At 37.4% G+C, this 18,832-nt stretch overlaps 1 long non-coding RNA gene across 1 annotated transcript in view; it reads right to left on the bottom strand.

Moving 5' to 3' along the window:
* The window catches only part of LOC122227775, a 151,915-nt gene that overhangs the window by 113,852 nt on the left and 19,231 nt on the right, over nt 1-18,832 (bottom strand). Inside the window, exon 3 of the long non-coding RNA XR_006206220.1 lies at nt 12,906-13,019. This is a non-coding gene — a long non-coding RNA (uncharacterized LOC122227775). The remainder of the gene's footprint in view (nt 1-12,905; nt 13,020-18,832) is intronic.

Raw genomic sequence — 18,832 nt, 5'->3', positions numbered from 1 at the left:
AAAAATAAAATGCTCGCAGTAAAGTTGGGGATCTAAAATGTATAAGAGGAAACTACTTAGTTTCTTAGTAGCAGAGACAGAATTTTCACTCTGTTTATAATCCTGGAAACTGGCCTGCTGTGTGGTACTCTGAAAGTGCTAACAAGTATGAACTGAACTGAATAGAAGTAAATCTAAGTAAGTGAAAAATAAGAGTATAGTTAAGTAACAAGATGAATGGTACCAGGAAGTAAGAGTCAGCCTGAGGACCAAGTCAGGTAAGGCTTCAGGGAAGAGGTGAACCTGGCTTTGAGGGACTGGCAGGTATTTTCACGAGGAGGGTATTTTATATAAAGCAAGAAGTAGAAATGAGAAAAAATGAGTGTTGGCAGAAAAAGAAAGCATTTGGTAAAGGAAATTCTAATAAAAAAAATCTAGAAATGGACGTTTAGGCTCTGTCCGGGAAGTTTTCAAATCCCTGAGTAAGAAGTTTGGTCTTTCTCCAATACGTACTGAAGAGAAAGCAGGGATATGTACTTGTAGAAAGCAGGGAGGTGGCCACTGCCTCTGCACCTTGTAAAAGACTGTCATTGCTGTGATGGCCTTCCTACTGCAACCTCAGCCCTCCATTTCCTATGAGGCATTTGGTAAAATATATAATAAGACAACTCTGTCACTAAGGCTAGGAGGCAGATAGGTATGTGTTTGTGTGTATGTCTTTACCTGGGAGGGAAGCTTCAGAGTTACTGCAAAAATATCAGAAAATCCATAAGCACAAACTACACTTTCTGTAAAATACATAAAAAATAGCTCACATATACAAGTGCCAGTATTTTCAAAATGTATGTTGATACAGATACTGTTGGGATTAGTAATAATATAGATACTGCTGGGGAGAGAGAATGGATTACTGCTACCCTCATCACCCTGACTTCAGGGGGCCTTACTGGTTTTGGCTCAAATGGCATAACATTGCCAAGATCAATTTTAAGCATTTAAATAAAACTTTGCTGAAGTCCTCACATTACAAAAAGGAAGTAGAGTAAGTGAAGCAAGATAATCTGTCTTCTAGAATATCTTCAGCTGTGTCTTCCAAAATATCTTCTATGGGAAGACTGCTTACTATGAACCCTCTGCCTCAAGATATAAGTAAGAATCTTTCCTTACCGCTCAGTAAGGCCCTTGAACCCATCTCAAAGTCCAGACTCACAAAGATGTAGACTTGAAAGAAGCTGATGTTCCCTCCCCAAAACTGGGAGAATCAACGTTCCATCAGAAGAATGTTCTCTTCCATAAATGAGGTACTCAGAAATCCATCCCCCTTTAGAAGGGATCCCATTACCTAGTCATGATAGAGTAGTCTTAACAAAACAACCGTGTCAGAACCCAATACGGTAGTTCATATACCTGTCCAAGATGTATGAACAGGCAGGGGACATTGGGGAGATGAGCTCACAGAATAAAGACAAAACAATGCTCACGGAGCCTTTATCCATTATGTCTTCTACCTGCAATGCTAGGTCCCCTCTCTCCTAACTGTTTCCATTGTCCCAATTCCAACTAATTCTTCAAAGCCATCCCATTTGACCTCTTCTCTGAAGTTGTCTCTGATCACCATCCCATTTCAAATCCTGTAGGCATTTGTCTACAGAGTAATCACACAGAAGAGGGGGAAATATAACTCTGACTTTCAGAATCCCAGATATGCCACTCATCATTAGTGGAATCGTGGTCAAGTTGCTTCATACATCTGAGCCTCAGTTTCCTTATCTAAAAATAGAGATGGTAATTGCACCTACTTTGAATAATGACGAAGTAGTCTATAAAAACACTTAGTACTGCCTGGCATATGGTAGGTGTTCAAGAAATGTTAGATGATATCATTATTATTATTATTATTATTATTAAAGTAATTATTTTGCAGTATGTGATAATACTACTATGATATCTGCCACATAGTAGTGAAATATTATTTTATTATTATTTATTAGCAATCACTTTATATTCCATAGTTTTTACTTTTCCTATAAGGATTCTTAATTCACACTAAGAGATCCTTTTGAGATGAGTCATTTACCCATCTTATACCCCTAGTGAGATTCCAAGTTCTTGAGGACACATTGTTCCCAAACATCTTATCTGTGGAGGGTAGAGAAATTTGAGGTATTTACAGTTTTAGTGTTACTCACTCTCCGGTCAGAAACTGCTAACCTCTCTACTAATGACAGAAATTCTACCCTTGAATGCAAGTCCAGTGGTGCTGCTCTGCAAGCTAACTGCACTCAGGGTTGGGGTTGGGGGCGGGGGGACATGGTCTCTTTTACCCTTAGCAATCAGGAAGAATTAAATCAGATCTCCAGCATTCTCCAGGCAGGCCAGACAGACAGCCTGGTGAGGGTGTCCCTAAGTGATGACTGGGAAAACAAGATCTCCTTTCTGCAGCACGAGTAAACATGGCAAACACCAGACAGCCTGGACGCCTATGTCCTGGGCAGAATTTGATTTAGGATTTCTTTTTTCCCAGTGAGTCATAGTTGTCATGGTCCTAACACCTGTCACCAGAAAAAAGGCAAAATCAGTGTAATCACCAGAGCAGTTGCCTCAGGAATACATTCGTCTAGTAATTTGGTTGGAGGAAGTTCAAGAATGCAAGTACTGAGTTGATTTCAAATGTGAAGAGATCAGAGCTGGCCTCTGTGCTGAGCTTTCTGAATTTAAGAGAGAAAGGAAAGGAGAGAGAAGTTATTACTAACAACAGCAGGAAATCAAGTTATTGAAGACTCATTTAGTAATAGGTAAAATCATCTCTGATACTAGTATTTCTAGTCTGCATGAAACAATGAAAAAAAAATTATTGGATTCCCCAACTGAGCAATTAGTGATGGGGTTGGCCAGATAAAAAGATGAAAATTGATGGCCAAAAGAATAATTGTCTGGGATTACACCCACCTTTTAAAATAAAGCCAGATGAAGGGAGCTTGGGTGGCTCAGTCTGTTGAGCATCTGACTCTTGATTTCAGCTCAGGTCATGATACCAGGGTCGTGGGATCGAGTTCTGCATCAGGCTCTGTGCTGAGCATGGAGCCTGCTTAAAATTTTCTCTCTCTTTCCCTCTGCCCCTCTCCCCCCTCATGTTCTCTCTCTCTAAAATAAGACAATAATAATAATAAATAAAATAAATAAAATAAAATAAAATAAAATAAAATAAAATAAAGCCAGATGAAAAGATGAAGGAGGGAAAGGGTCTTTAGGTGGTCGGGTGGAGCTTACAGTTGACAGCATACTGTTGGTAATATTATTTTCTTATTGTCCATGTTATTAAATTCCTTAAAGTTCCTAAAGGCCATCTAGATGAAATTAAAACCACAAACCAATGGAGTCATCTTGTTCCTAAACCACCAACTTTGAAGTTCCTGTTGCTGATGTTCCAATTTTTAAAAATTATTTTAGCAAATCAAACTATAATAGAATGATTCCAGTTTTGATGTTGAATCTTTAACAATTTCTAAGCCTTACCTCTCTTGTTTACCCTTTTACCCCACAGCTGAACAAGCCATAAGGCCCACATATTTTTTTCCCTTGGCACCAGCAGAATATTCAAACCACGCAAATAATGGCCAGAGGTAATACTTATCCTGGCCCCATCCCTTGATCCCAAGGTCACTTGTCTCTCCTGTCACTCAAGCCATTCCAGATGGCTTAAGTATCTGCCCTATTCTCCCTCAAGGAGAAAAAGAAATAAAAGGCATACAGATTGGAAAGAAAACATAAAACTGTCTTTATTTGAATAAAGCATGACTAAAGAAAATCCTAAGGAATCTACCTAAAAGAAACTAGAACTAATATGTGAATTTAGCAAGTTTGCAGTTTATGAGGTCAATATTTTTTTTTAAGTTTTATTTTTATTTATTTTTAGAGAGAAGGAGCACACGTGTGTGAACAGGGGAGGGACAGAGAGAGGGAGAGAGAGAATCCCACAAACCATGGGCTCGATCTCACAAATCGTGCTATCATGACCCAAGCCTAAATCAAGAGTTAGATGCTCAAAGGACTGAGCCACTCAGGCACTCCTATGAGATCAATATTTTAAAAATCAATTGTGTTCTATCAACCAGCAACAATTGTAAGTGGAATTTTTTTAAGTTTATTTATTTATTTTGAGAGAGACAGAGACAGTGCAAGCAGGGAAGGGACAGAGAGAGAAGGAGACAGAGAATCCCAAGCAGGCTCTGCACCCATCAGAATGAAGGAGCCCAACACGGGGCTCGAATCCACAAAACCATGAGATCATGACCTGAGCCGAAACCAAGAGTCAAATGCATCACCAACTGAGTCACCCAGACGCCCCGTAAATGGAAATTCTTAAAATTATCATTTATAATAACATCAAACCATAAAATTCTTAGGTATAAACAACAAAATATATGCATCATCTATCCACAGAAAACTATAAAACATTGCTGAAAAAATTTAAAAGACATAAATAAATTGAGAGATATACTATGGCCATGGATCAGAATACTCAATATTGTTAAGATGGCAATTCTAAGTTAATTTATAGATTCAATAAAATTCCCATAAAAAACCCAAGAAGATACCTTTTAGAAACTGACAAACTGATCCACAAATTTATATAGAAATACGAAAGAACTAAAGTAGCCAAAATAATTTTGGAAAAAAAGGATAAAGTTAATCTGAGGACTTACTATAATGCTACAGTAAACAAGAGAGAATGGTATTGGCATAAAGTTAAACATACTGATCAAAGTAACAGAATTAAAATTTCACAAAGAGACCTTCATATATATAGCCAATTGATTTTCAACAAATGTTCCAAGGCAATTCAGTGAAGGAAAGGAAATCTTTTTAACAAATGATGCTGAAATAACTGAATATCCATATGCAAAAAAGAAAACTCTTTACATTCTCCAATATACAAAAATTAACTTGAAATGGATTATGGAACCAAACATAGTTTTAATAAAAGCTACTATAAAATTTCCGGAAGAAATCATAAGAGAATATCTTAGTGACCTTTTGTTAAGCAAAGCTTTTAAAATTGGTTACAAAAAGCATAAAATATTTAAAAATAGAAAAAATTGGATTTCGTTAAAATTGAAAACATTTGTCCTTCCAAAGAAAGGCCCTTCTGTTAAGAAAATGAAAAGGGAAGCCACAAACAATTATTGGAGCAGATATTTGCAGAACCTGTATCTAATGAAGACTCTTACCCAAATTATATTTTTAAACTGGTTACAATTCATTAAGAAGAAAATGACAATAAAAGGAACAAAGATTTTGCAGATATTTCACCAAAGTACATATATGAATGGCAAAAACTGCTCAACCTCATTAGTCATCAGGGAAATGCAATTAAAACCATAATCGAATATACCACTCATACTCTAGGACCCTAGAACTTCTAAAATCAAAAAGACTGACAATACCCAAGAATTGGCAAGAATGTAGGACAACTGAAATGCTCATAAATTTGGATTTCTTGCAAAGTTAAGCATACATGTGACCCAGCAACTAAGATTCTAAATATTTATATGTCTTCATGAAGATATATGCTTTCATGAAGATGTGTGCTCATATATTCAGAGCAGCTTTACTCATTATAGCTGAAAATTGGGAGATTAAAAAAACAAATATTCACCAAATGGTAAATGGAATAAATATTTTGGGATGCACTCATAGAATATTGCTCAACAAAAAAAAAAAAAAAAAAAAAAGAAAAGGACTACCAATAAACACACAGCATGTATGAATCTCTAAAGCATTATGCTAAGTAACAGAAGTCAGACCAAAATAAATAAATAAAATAAGTCAGTAGTTAATGAAGGAATGGGGAGAAGGGATGAACTGCAAATGGCAAAAGGAAACTTTTTGAAGTAATACGAAAGTTCTAGATCATGGTTATAATGGTTGTTACACAACGGCAGATATCTGTCAGATTTCATCTAATTGTGCATTTCATCCAATGAATCTTATTCTAAAAATCTGTTCTAAGGAGAAATCTTTGATATGTAGAAAAATTAGCAAAATGGTATTTATTGCACTTTTTAAAATAAGGGAATAATGTCCAATTATGAATAGTTTCCAATTGCAAGAAATTGATCAAATAAATCATGTGTATCTATAACATGGATTGTTATGAAGTTACTTAAAAATGATGGTGTTGGAGATATTTAATGACACAAAGATATAGGGTTATTTTTAGGTAGATAGGGTAGTATACCTATAGTCAACTTTATTATCCATTTATGTGATTGTTTCATGTATGTATGAGCATGTGAATATGTATATATACATATATTTAGATCTCTCTCTATATATATTAGAAGGTTATGCACTACCACACTAACTAGTTGTTTCATCATTTTACTTATATTTATTTTCTAAGTGTCTGTTAATACACATGCATTTCTCTTGAAGTAAGAGAAAAAAACAAAAGTTACTATTTTAAATATATATATCCTGCTTTTAAGTCTAGATAGACCTGCTTTATGGTCTAGATAGAAAAAGAGACACGTAAATAGCATAATACATGATAGAATGAAATAAGCACCCATGGAAGGTGAGGGAGAATTGATTGGGTCAAGTATAGTCTCATACCAACACTGGAACCACTGCACACTCTCTAGTATAAAGACCATGACCATGTTCTATCTGAAACAACGAGCCCAATTTATTTACTCACAATCATTTTCTCTCAGGGGATCCATGATCCCTAACTGCCACTTTATCTCCTATCCCCATGCATCAGACAGATGTATTGATATTTGAACTTCAGTTGTGGATTACATTCAATTTTCCTTCCACAACAAGTCAAAGATGCACCTGGACACCTGCTGTAGTATCCTTGAACTGCAGCTCAAGGACAATTTCCAAAGATCCTCTGGAAATTCCATGATAGAACACAACCTGCTAAGGAGAAAGAGCACCTCTAAAAGGCATGGTATCCCCAGTGCCTGGCACACAGAAGAGGCTTAGTAATATTTGCTAATTGTTTATTGAATATATTGAGAATAAAAGCATGAGCTCAAGATTGTTTTGGCTGATTATTACCCTGACTTATCTAGGAGGACTTCCTGAAAGAGCTGGAATTCTCTTGTTTAAAGCATTGCCTACGCACTGTCTCCACCCTTGTTATGCTCTTATATTTGGACTAATTCCAAGACAGAAAGGTTTCCTTCTAGTCACTAGGAGGCTTTCCATCTCACCAGGTGGGCTATTAATAGACTAAACCGATTTCCAGTGTTTCCTACCAAACTTCCCTAGTACTCCTGAGAAGGGCTGAGCAAGTCAAGCAATGAACAGTTTGGTCCAAATTCCCCAAAAACGTTCTCAATATCGCATTCACTAAAACCCCGAACATATTCCTACCTGGCAGTTTTGTATAGTATTTTTCAAACTCTGTGGGTTTTCAACAAAACTGAATACTGTTGCAAATCTGTTTGTGTTCCAGTCCATTCAAACCCAACTTTGCCAGAACCATCTAATGTTTCTAGTTAGAAGCCTGCAAAATCTTGTGTCTAAGGAAAGGATAGCAGGGAATCCCAATTTACACTTGAACAAACTAAGAATTTAAAACCCAAGTGTGAATAGTGACTGTAGTATAATAAAATCCAAATTATAGATTTTAATTTATGGTGCAGGAAAACGAATGCAGACCTAGGAGTGAGATATTGAATCCAAAATCTGCCTTTATGGCCTGATTAAGACAGGTCACAAGCTTTCTGAGAAACCTCAGTATCCTCCTTTATTGTCTAGGGGAGCTGGTTTCTTCTATTTGGGCCACAAGGTCCTTCCAACTCTGGCATTCTATGATTTTATAATGTTCCCATACAGATGTCTAGAGGAGGCAGTCATTTGGCAAGATGCTTCCCTAGTCCCTGCCTTGTCTCATTGCTTGTCAGTGTGTGCAACAACAATAAATAATCCATTTGTTGCAAAAAAAGTGCATGTTGGATCAAGCTGACATGTCTGCTCTGCCTTCTGGAGAGGACAGGGGAGGCTTTGATGTTATCAGAATGAGTTCCACATTTTGACCTAGAGACCCCTCAATTCCAAGTGGCCTTTATTGCCAAACATATGAAACAATTACTTACAATTAAAGAAGCACTGTGTACCTCTTTCAAAAGTGCAACAGTATTTTATTTTTAAAAGAAAAACAAAGTAGAGGCGCCTGGGGGGCTCAGTCGGTTGAGCGACTGACTTCAGCTCAAGTCATGATCTCACGGTTTGTGAGTTCAAGCCCCACATCAGACTCTGTGCTGACAGCTCAGAGCCTGGAGCCTGCTACTGATTCTGTGTCTCCCTCTCTCTCTGCCCCTCCCCCACTCATGCTCTGTCTCTCTCTGTCTCAGAAATAAACATTAAGAAAAAAAGAAAGAAAGAAAAACAAAGTATAATCCCTAAGATTAAATCCCTGATCTGGAAATGGAAAAATGGGGTGGAGTGGGGGGCTAGAACCTTCTCTTTATATACTGTTCCTGTTCAGTGGCAGGTAAGGAACAGAGGAAGTGATGTAGCAGTCTGCATGTTAATAGAAAACTAAACCAGATTTCTGGTTTACAATGAAGACATGAAACAGATATGTGTAATCCTACATACCACCCAAAATTCTTGAGTCCTTTTTCTGCTCAACTCTGGTCTCTAGATCAACCCTTCCCTTGGGCTGAGACTTTATAGTGGCCCACGGGATCGGTAATGTACAAAATGCAGCACAATTCCTATCACATGAGAATTGTTACTTCCTTTCCCCTTCCCCAAATGTGCTGTAAGATATCCAAAGGCCTTCCTTCCTCTACATTCACTCAGTTCTTTCAGAGTAGAATGACATTTTCTGGAATGTGTCTTATGGAATTCTAATCCTGACAAATAAATAAAGTGACACGTGTACTAATAAGTTTGAGATGTCCTGCATAATCTTCTCTTGAGGTTCACTTACAATATTAAAGGCTCTAAGGAGTTCCACACACAAATAAATGGTGCTATTTATCTATTTACTTATTTAAATTCAAGTTAATTAACATACAGTGTACTATTGGTTTCAAAAGTAGAACCCAGTGATTCATCACTTGCATACAGCACCCAGTGCTCATCCCAACAAGTGCCCCCTATAATGAATGCCTATTACCCACTTAGCCTACCCCCCACCCACTTCTCAGCAACTCAGTTTATTCTCTGTATTCAAGAGTCTCTTATGGTTTGCCTCTCTCTCTCTTTTTATCTTATTTTTCCTTCCCTTCCCCTATGTTCATCAGTTGTGTTTCTTAAATTCCACGTATGAGTGAAGTCATATATTTGTCTTTCCCTGACTTATTTCACTTCACATAATACACTCAAGTTCCATCCACTTTTTTTGCAAATGGCAAGATTTCATTCTTTTTGATCACTGAGTAATATTCCATTATATGGATATACCACATCTTCTTTATCCATTCATCAGCCAATGGACATTTGGGCTCTTTCCATAATTTGGCTATTGTTGATAGCACTGCTAAACATCAGGGTGCACGTGCCCTGTCGAATGAGCATTTTTGTATCCTTTGGGTAAATAGCTAGTAGTGCAATTGCTGGGTCATAGGGTAGTTCTATTTTTAATTTTTTAAGGAACCTCCATACTGATTTCCAGAGTAGCTACACCAGTTTGTATTCCCACAAATGGTGCTTTTGTTATTGGCCAGGAACTGTAAAGACTACTGAGCACTTTCTCTGTACAGATTGTCCATATTTCCTGAATCCAAACTTCCTGGCTTATCCTGCCCCCCCCCAAAAAAAACTCCCACTAGTGGGAAACAATATCCCCTCCTCTGAACTAGATCTTTATTTGCATCTGTCTTATAAACTTTTTGTTTTTTATATTATAGATATATAGAGATATGTCTTACCTGTCCTGATTGACCATACACTAGCTAGAGAAAAGATTCCTCATTCTTCCATCTTTATCTACCATAGAAGACCTTGTACATGTGGTCACTTTATACATAATTGGTTGAATGGATCAATCAGTCTGGGAACTAGCATCTTCGAAATGTTTGCACCTTCAATTGGCAAATAATGCAACCTACATAAATTCTCAAATAATTTAAAAAAAATGCTACACCCAAAGATAAAGTTGGAAGGATGAAAATATGAACATTTGAGGTGTAGCACCAAATCTCTTTCTGTCTTCACTAATTCAGTTACAGAAAAACTGGATATCATTACTCTTTGACCTTCAGATCTTGCAATGTGCTTCGTAGTCATGCAGTTTAGGTGCCATAAACTGACTCCAGGGAGAAATGTTGATTTCAGTCAGTTCACTATAAAAAGAAGATATTATTTGTGAATAGCATTATGTAGGCTCAATATTTGGAGAATTATTGTGTTAAAGGTTTGATGCCACATCTTATTTGTTAGAATGGTGATTGTTCTAGTTAATTTTATACTTTAATAATTTAAAAATTACCAAATGAGAGGTCCACATAAGTGGTCAACTTTGAAACAATTGTAGTTTCACAAATGTACCCAATATTAAAATGAGACTGACAGAATTAGGTAAGTCTTGGGAGGGATGTGAGTGTTGATCTCTAGGGAACAAATATGCAAATATGAATAAGATATAATCTCTGTCCCTAATAGGTATGCCATATAGCAGAGTTTCTCAACCTTGGCACTAATGACATATGGGACCAAAGAATTCTTTGTTGTAAGAGGCTGTCCTGTACATTGTAGAATGTGTGTTGGCATCTCTTGCCTCTTCCCACTAAATGCCAGCAGCCCTTCTTCAACTTTGAGAATAAAAAATATCTAGTCATTGCTATGTATCTCTAGAGAGACAAAGCTGCCCCAGCGGATAACTTTTGCCATGCAGGAAGACATACTTAAAATTGTATAGGGTTTCAGAGTCATCTTCTGACCACCAATTCTCATTTTACAATCCTATCGGATACAGGAAATAAAGAAAACCTTGGGACTAATTGTAGACCACATCCAAAACACAACAATAAATGTTTGATATTAGTTCCCCTATTTATATAAGAATAGAATAAAAATTAAAATAGTTGCTCTTTCCGGGGGTTTGAATCTACTACTTATAATTCATTTACTGAGTTCACCTTTGCATACAGTAGCCAGCTAAGCATATTAAAGATAGAAGGGTCTGACATGGTTCTATGTGCAATGAAAATCTATTTGAACAACAGAAGTAATAGAATTGAACTAAAGGCATCTTAGAGATGATCTACCTACCCCTCTGGTTTTTTTAATGAGAAAACTAAGATCCAGAAAAGTCAGAAAGGTGATATGACTTAAGGACATCTACCTAGTAAATGAATTTGGGCTAAAGCATAAATGTCTTGACTCCAAGTCAATAACTTGGACCAATACCAAATATTAGCTAACTGATAAATAGTGTAAGACATTGCAAAATCTGGAGGTGATCAGAGTGAAGGAAGCTGGAATAGTCAGAGTAGGCAACTAAGAAAAGGAACTCAAGGCAGACCTTAAAGATCACAGGTGGCTTCAAGAAAGAGATTGAAAGGGCTGTGGTAACTTTCCCATGGCCTTGGTGCCAAGTCAGGAATGACATGAGAGGAGACAGGCAGGAAAGCATCTGATATGAGCCAGGAACTGAGTTCATGTAGGGAAAGAATAAAAATAAGACTTGGGATAGTTTTCAAAATCACTCTGAGGAGTCCCAGATTACCTTCTTTTCTGGATATTGTCCCTACTTTTGTTCTTCAATCTGCAACTGCAAAATACCCTCCTGGCTCAGGGCCTTTCAGAGCAGCTTTGCTAGAGGTGAAAGGTATCCCCAAGCTCTCAGGCACCCTTGGAGCTGCCAGTCCCAAAAGCCATAATCTTTATGATTCAATTTATGAATTCAAAAAATCCCCACACACAAAAGTGTTAGGAATAAAAACAATCATTGTGTTTCTAAAACTGAAAATTTCATCACTTCTTTCCCTTTAGTATTTGATCTTGAATATTAAAATGGACTTGATTCCTTGTCTTGCACAAGCTGCATTTTCCCTGCATATCAAGAGATGAGTCTAGCATCAGTGAATGAATTAATGGATCATAAGAAAAATGAATCTGATTATATAATTCAAAAAATTGAATTAAATAAATAAACTCAATATATGAAAATTTCATCAAAACCTAAAAAAGATCCATTGACAAGACATTTTCAGGAAAGAGCTGAGGGAAGTCAGCTCACTAATATTGTGAGCTTCTTAGAATGATTGCCTGGAAAAAAGAGAAAGAGAGAAGCCACATCTTATCCTATCAGTCTATTAAGAATGGAGGTGATCCTTCCAATGTATGTATGTACATGCATATGTGTAGAGAGAGAATGAAATGATCTATTTGAGGTTAAAAAAATGCAGAGAGGCAAGTACAAATCTAATACATTACTTAGTACCACTATCACAGACTGATAGTCAAGGTGGAAATTAAGATAGTATTGTCCTCTCCCACTTCCTCAGGCATTTCTCAGGCAAAACACATCCCTAAGGCATTGAGGTGATTTGCCCACTGTTCAAGCCTTCTAAACAGATTTGCTGAGTACCAACTGTGTAATTTATTTTCTCTCTTATAACCGAATTTCTCTGGAATCAAAATGTTGGGAGAGAAGAGAAGTAGGACACCAAACTGGATGAGACATGATGGCATCTGTTTCAGATATCAACCCCAACCCTATTTCTGAGTCCAGTGAAGAGGGGACAGCAGGTAGAACTCAAAGGAAGTGTTTTCAAAGGGACTCCATGAGACGTGGGGACCTGCTCAGTGAGGCATTGATGTTTTAGGTGACAAAGTGCAGTGGAGAGCTAGGAAGCAGAGCCTTCTCCACACCTCTGTGTGAAGCATCCCTTCAGTACAGTGAAAAAATTAGGAAGAGCATAAGAAGACAACACTTAACAGACAGCACTTACTCAGGGAGTACCAGCAGTCAGGACACTGTTGGAGTATATCCTTCAAGGAGTCCTTTCATGTATTGAACACCTCAGTAAAAGTTTATTGAATAGATCTCTGTGTCAGCCATTCTTCTAGATTTTGAGGATTCCACAGTGAGCAGGAAGCAAGGGCAGAAGACAATGAGAGAAATAAAACAGCACATGAGAAACTATTGATGAGTTCATATGGGACACCCCCAGAAACTCCCAAAAGTAATTGGCGTAAAGTGGAGCTAGAAGGCTATAGTTGGAGGCTGGAACTATGCAGATGAGGACATAATCCAGTTAAATTTCCGTTAATATTCTTACTGCACCCCACTGATATATGCATACTGGTGTACATGTGCATGTATAAGGACTGGAAGAAAATACACCAAAAGTGGTAACAGTGGTTATTATGGGAAATAGGATTATGAATATTTTTATATAATTTCATATGATATTATCTATTTCCAAATGTTATAGGGTGAATATATATTATTATTATAAACAGAAAAAATATTTTTATTAGGGAGGAAGTGGTATTAATCTTAATGCATCTTTCACTTGTTTCAGCAAAATAAGTTTTACCAGAAATGAAAAAAAAGTGTGTAATTATCCCTCTCTATGAATAATAATAAAAATCAGCCCTATAACTTCCTAGAAGATCAATTCTACATCAATACGTAGATAATTAATTGAACAGTCCAGACAATTTAAGAATTCAAATATTACATCTTTGTCCTGGTATCTCTATAAAGAGATGAAGTGGTTTACATGTGTTCTATATCCTGTTATTATTAATATGTACTTTCTACTTCATTTGTAAGAAGTTCTCCTTGAAACATTAGTCTTCAAAAGTTTAATGTTATCTCTAATGAAACAATGCACCTTAACGTTATACACACTAATTGCTTCTCCTAGAGAACCATAATTCAACCTAGTATCTGATTCAGTTGGTATTCCTTTGTTGGACAAAAAAAGCAATGAGAAATTTTATCTAGTTTTTCCCCCTTCAGATCTAATTACAATTAAAAAAATGGAAGATTAATTTTTCTAAAAACAATGCACTTTATGCCAACACAAGCAACAAGAAATGAGTAAGATACAGAGATATGTAGCAAGCCTGGAAAAGCCAGGCTTCAGTGAGACATAAAAATGAGGGTTCATCATCAGGACCTCAAAATGTGGAAATTCCTGGCAGTGAGAGACTCTGGAAAGAGAGGTGATGGCACTGCTATACAGTGTTGTCCCGAAATGGGTCCCTAATTAGTGCCTGATGATGATGTGAGTGGCAACTATGCACCTTGCATCTCTACTCCCAGAAAATAAACTATAAATACTGGTTTGGTTGAATCAGACCTTCAACAGAATTCATCAAGAAGACCCTCAAAGAATTTCCAAAGAGGCTTACTGTCCACAAAACATTCATAATTCTAACCAATCCAAACACCAGGGCAAGCTCATGAGGCTTCGGCAGCCAGAATGGCTCCATCATAAAGGATGCCCCAGGCATCCCAGCAAGGACACATACATGCATGGGTATGTATGTGTACTTTGTCTTAGAAGTCCAGACCTTAGGGTCTGTTTGTGCCCTTCCAGCCCTGATTGGTTAAGAGGTAACCTTTGAAAAGAAGTTCATCCTGCTTAGGTCAGGTTCATTGGGAATCTTTGATACATTACAGACCTTTCTTTAAGCCTATGTTCCCTTTCAGAGGCCCTCTGATAAGATCTCCTGGGAAATCTAAAAGGAGAGTTGTGAAGGGCATCACAGATCACAGCCAATCTATAGAAACATTTGACAGCTGATTCCTTCTATCACACTGAAAATGTGGGAACTCTCCAGTCAATACTCTACTGTTTTCTTATTCACTCCCCGCCTGCCCTGGGAGCCAGGCAGAGCCAGTTGGAAAACATGAGATGTTGGGGGAGCTCTCCCCTGCCTGATGGAGATAAACCAAGTTGGATTCTCAGTATACCTCTAAGCCTTGCCAAATGAGCTGTTCTGCCTGAGTAACAATCCAACAACCTTATTGTAAAAATGCATATACTCTTCCACATTACAAATGCCATACAGTTAAAAATGCAAGTCTTTCAATGGTTGTGAAATCACAGAAGAGGATGGGAATGACATTCATGTTGAGTTACAATTCATCTCTATGGTACTTGCCAAGGCTTTCTCATTGTTTCCATTTTTTTTTCTCTTACTGGATAAAAGAAAATATGCTTTGAGTTTTTCCCACTTAAAAAGAGAAATGCAGAACTAAGTAGATAGTACATCTTAGTAGTTCTCTTGCTTTCAAGGGAGAAAAACAAGTGGAAAAATTATTAAATACATGCATAGAGAAGGAGAATCCTTCCCCTTGAAGCTAAAATGTGAGTGAAACAAGAATAGTTGCATATCAGAAAAAAAATTATTTTGACCCACATTACTGAGCAAAATTCCAAGAATCATCTGGAAAATATGTTCTGAGGCAAATTAATCTGATGCTATTTTGCGGCACTCATCAGTTGGAGTTATTAAGATTTGGATCATATTCCCTAGTCTACACTGCCGGGGCTCAGCAGTTCCCTTGTGGAAGATCTCTCAGGTAAGAAGGCAAGTCTCTCTAAAGAAAAGAGTGAGGAAGAGGCACGTGGACTTGATGCCAAAATTTAGCTCTGCTATTTACTAGCACTGTGTCCTTGGGGAAGTGAATTAACCTCTCTGAGCTTTGGCTTCTTCATCCAAAAACTGATGACAATAATAGTATCTACCTCATTAGGTGTACTACTATAAGTAAAGTAGTTAATACCTTCCTGGCACAGAAGTATACAAGCATGCATTAAACCAGGAGTCAGCAAACTATGGCCTGCAGGCCACCAATTTTTGTAAATAAAGTTGGATCAGAGCACAGCTATACCTATTCATTTACATAGTGCCAATGGCTGCTTTTGAGACAGAGACCATGTGGTTTGTAAAGCTTATAATAGTTGCTATCAGGCCCTTTCCAGAAAAAAAAAATCAATCCCTGAAAAACTATAAAAAACAACTATTATTATGATAGCTTGCTTTTTTTTATGTAGAAAGAAACTGACTTTCAGAGAAGTGTAGCAACTTAGTGAAACTCACCCAGCAAGGTGGTGATAGCTTCTCATCCCCTTTCCCATCCCATATTCCTTACCCTGCTTGTAGAATATTGAATGAAGTCATTTTTTCAGGAAGCATATTTAGTGTGGGGTCACATAATACATCTGCTATTTTATCAACAGATTGGCTTTCAATTTAAATTTAACTTACTGAAACCAACTATTATTATTCACAGCTTTGAAGGTGATTAAAAGTCATACATAGCCTAGTTCATCCCAAGAACCCTGGGCACGATATTCTGGACACAAATTTGGCTCAGATGTCTCCACTATGCTTATTATCTCTCTCTGTGCTCAGTCTGCTTTGAAGTCAGTAAGAGCAGAAAATATACCCAGCAGGGGAGTGTGCCCAACTAGAGCCCTAATCTCTGAAAGTAAGTTCAACAAAAGCCTCAGGGTCACCCAAGTTATCATTGAGCCAGTGGATTAAAAACTGAGAAGTACAGACAAATTGGCAGCTAAAAATTAAAGTTTTCCAGAAAGACAGTTCAACTGAAAAAGCATTTTACTTCCACAACATCCTGGCTCACTTACTGATAAGCTATAATGAGACGTTTTTATAAAGTGAATTTGATGTGCATCTCTGTTCTGTTCACTTCTACCCCCAGAAGTCCCTTGCTATTAAAGTAAAAAGTAGAATTTGAACTAAAACTTTAAAAAGGGAAAAATCCACAAGTAACTTGAAAGAAAAGGCAACTGAAACAGGATTTCTGTGGGTTCATCTCAAAGGTTGAAGAAAGCATGAGAACACACACAAATGGTTCCTCTCGGGCCCTAATGTTGTCTGCCCTTCCACTGTGTAAACTTTACAAAACTTTGTTAAAAACAAGGATTTTTAAAAAAATTTTTTTCAATGTTTATTTATTTTTGAGAGAGAGACAGAGTGTGAGTGGGGGAGGAACAGAGAGAGAGGGAGATACAGAATCCAAAGCAGGCTCCAGGCTCCGAGCCATCAGCACAGAGCCTGATGCGGGGCTCGAACTCACGAACCACAAGATAATGAACTGAGCCGAAGTCGGAGGCCTACCGTCTGAGCCACCCAGGCGCCCCCCAAAAAACAAGGATGTTTTTAAAAATAGAATTATTTTCTCACTCAGATGTTGACTTGGTTTATTTGTAGAGATAAAATGTCCTTCTCTGATCTAAAAATGAACTTCTAAAGTATACTCAAAGTCATACAGAAGGAGAGATGTACTGAATTCAAAAATTGTGCCTGGGGTGCCTGGGTGGCTCAGTCGGTTAAGCGTCCTACTTCGGCTCAGGTCATGATCTCACAGTCCGTGAGTTTGAGCCCCGCGTCGGGCTCTGTGCTGACAGCTCAGAGACTGTTTCAGATTCTGTGTCTCCCTCTCTCTCTGACCCTCCCCCGTTCAAGCTCTGTCTCTCTCTGTCTCAAAAATAAATAAACGTTAAAAAAAATGTTTAAAAAATTGTGCTTTATGGTTTGGAGTTGATGAAAAATAGCATCTAGATTTGAACAATTGGAGGGTTTTGGTGTTATTTACATTCTTTAACTTTTTACTCAATTTAAGATAACTTATTTTCTTCTTTCCTAAATGGTTCTGGGATTGAGAGCAATTGTCAGATTTCAGGCAGAATTTTACAGCCAAGGGACAAAAGCCTGACAAAGTTTATTATTGGAATGCTGATACCACCTTAACACAATAATATGACTGGCAGCACTATAATGTAATCAAAATATGCAAGAAATGCATTTTTTTCCAGTATTAGACAAGAGAATATGAAATTGCCACATTGAAATAGAGCACATTTTCTGGTTATTTATTGGATTCTGACATCATAACACCTTTGCACAATACAGGGTGACTTGAGGAAATATAAAAACTCAAATAGCACATGCATGAGAGATCTGGACATAAGTGATGGCCAACTTGTCTTGCTTCCTCATTGAAACCAGCTGGAATCTTCCTACAACAAGCAACTTTCATTTTTTAAGTATAAGTTCATCAAGAGGATTAAAAAGAGGAAGGAAAATATTGAAGCCTGACCACATAAAGTAGGGAAAACAGCAGAACACCCCACTTGTCCAACCTAAGGCAGATACAAAATAAAACAAAATGGCCTAAATGCAGGTCCTGATGTGGTGTTCCTTCATGATGGAATTGAACAGGAAAAAAATGAGGATGCAAGAGCGTGTCACCATTCTCCTATCCCAGGATAGGATAGAATGGTGATAGGAGAGTGTCACCATTCTCCTATCCCAGGCAGAATCTCTATGATCGCTTTCTATCTTTTGGAAAGTAGATCGGTCCTGCTGCTTCACCACTGACAGAGAAGTTAACCCATGGCCTTCTTTTCTGTTTCTTCTGTCTTTTAAATTAAGTGCTCCTCAATTTTCTTAGCTTTTCTTGGGAGCGTATATGCATTCACTTCTCCTTATTGTCATCATCTTGATAGCTTACAATTACATAGCATTTTCCACTTTCTACACTCTTTCAAACATCCCACAGCCCCCTATGCAGTAGTATTATTCCCAGTTTTCTCAGGAAATGAAGCCAGTATTAACAGACTCACTATTTATATGCATGATCCATTTCCACCCCCATCCTGAGAAAAGGATTTATTGTGATTTCACATTTATAAGCATTACATAAATGACTTTCCCATGTAAGTAAAACTTCTCCCTTTGGACACCAAACACAAAAATCATTCAAAATGGATTAGAAACCTAAATGTGAAACCTGAAACCACAAAACTCCTAGAAGAAAACGTAGGCCATAACTTTGGCATTGGCCATAGCATCGCTTTTCTAGATATGTTTCCTCAGGCAAGACAAA

Source organism: Panthera leo, chromosome A1, assembly GCF_018350215.1.
Source record: "Panthera leo isolate Ple1 chromosome A1, P.leo_Ple1_pat1.1, whole genome shotgun sequence".
In the NCBI taxonomy this organism is placed as follows: domain Eukaryota; kingdom Metazoa; phylum Chordata; class Mammalia; order Carnivora; family Felidae; genus Panthera; species Panthera leo.
The sequence above is the reverse complement of the archived record's forward strand: the minus strand, read 5'-3'. Positions and strand labels throughout refer to the sequence as shown.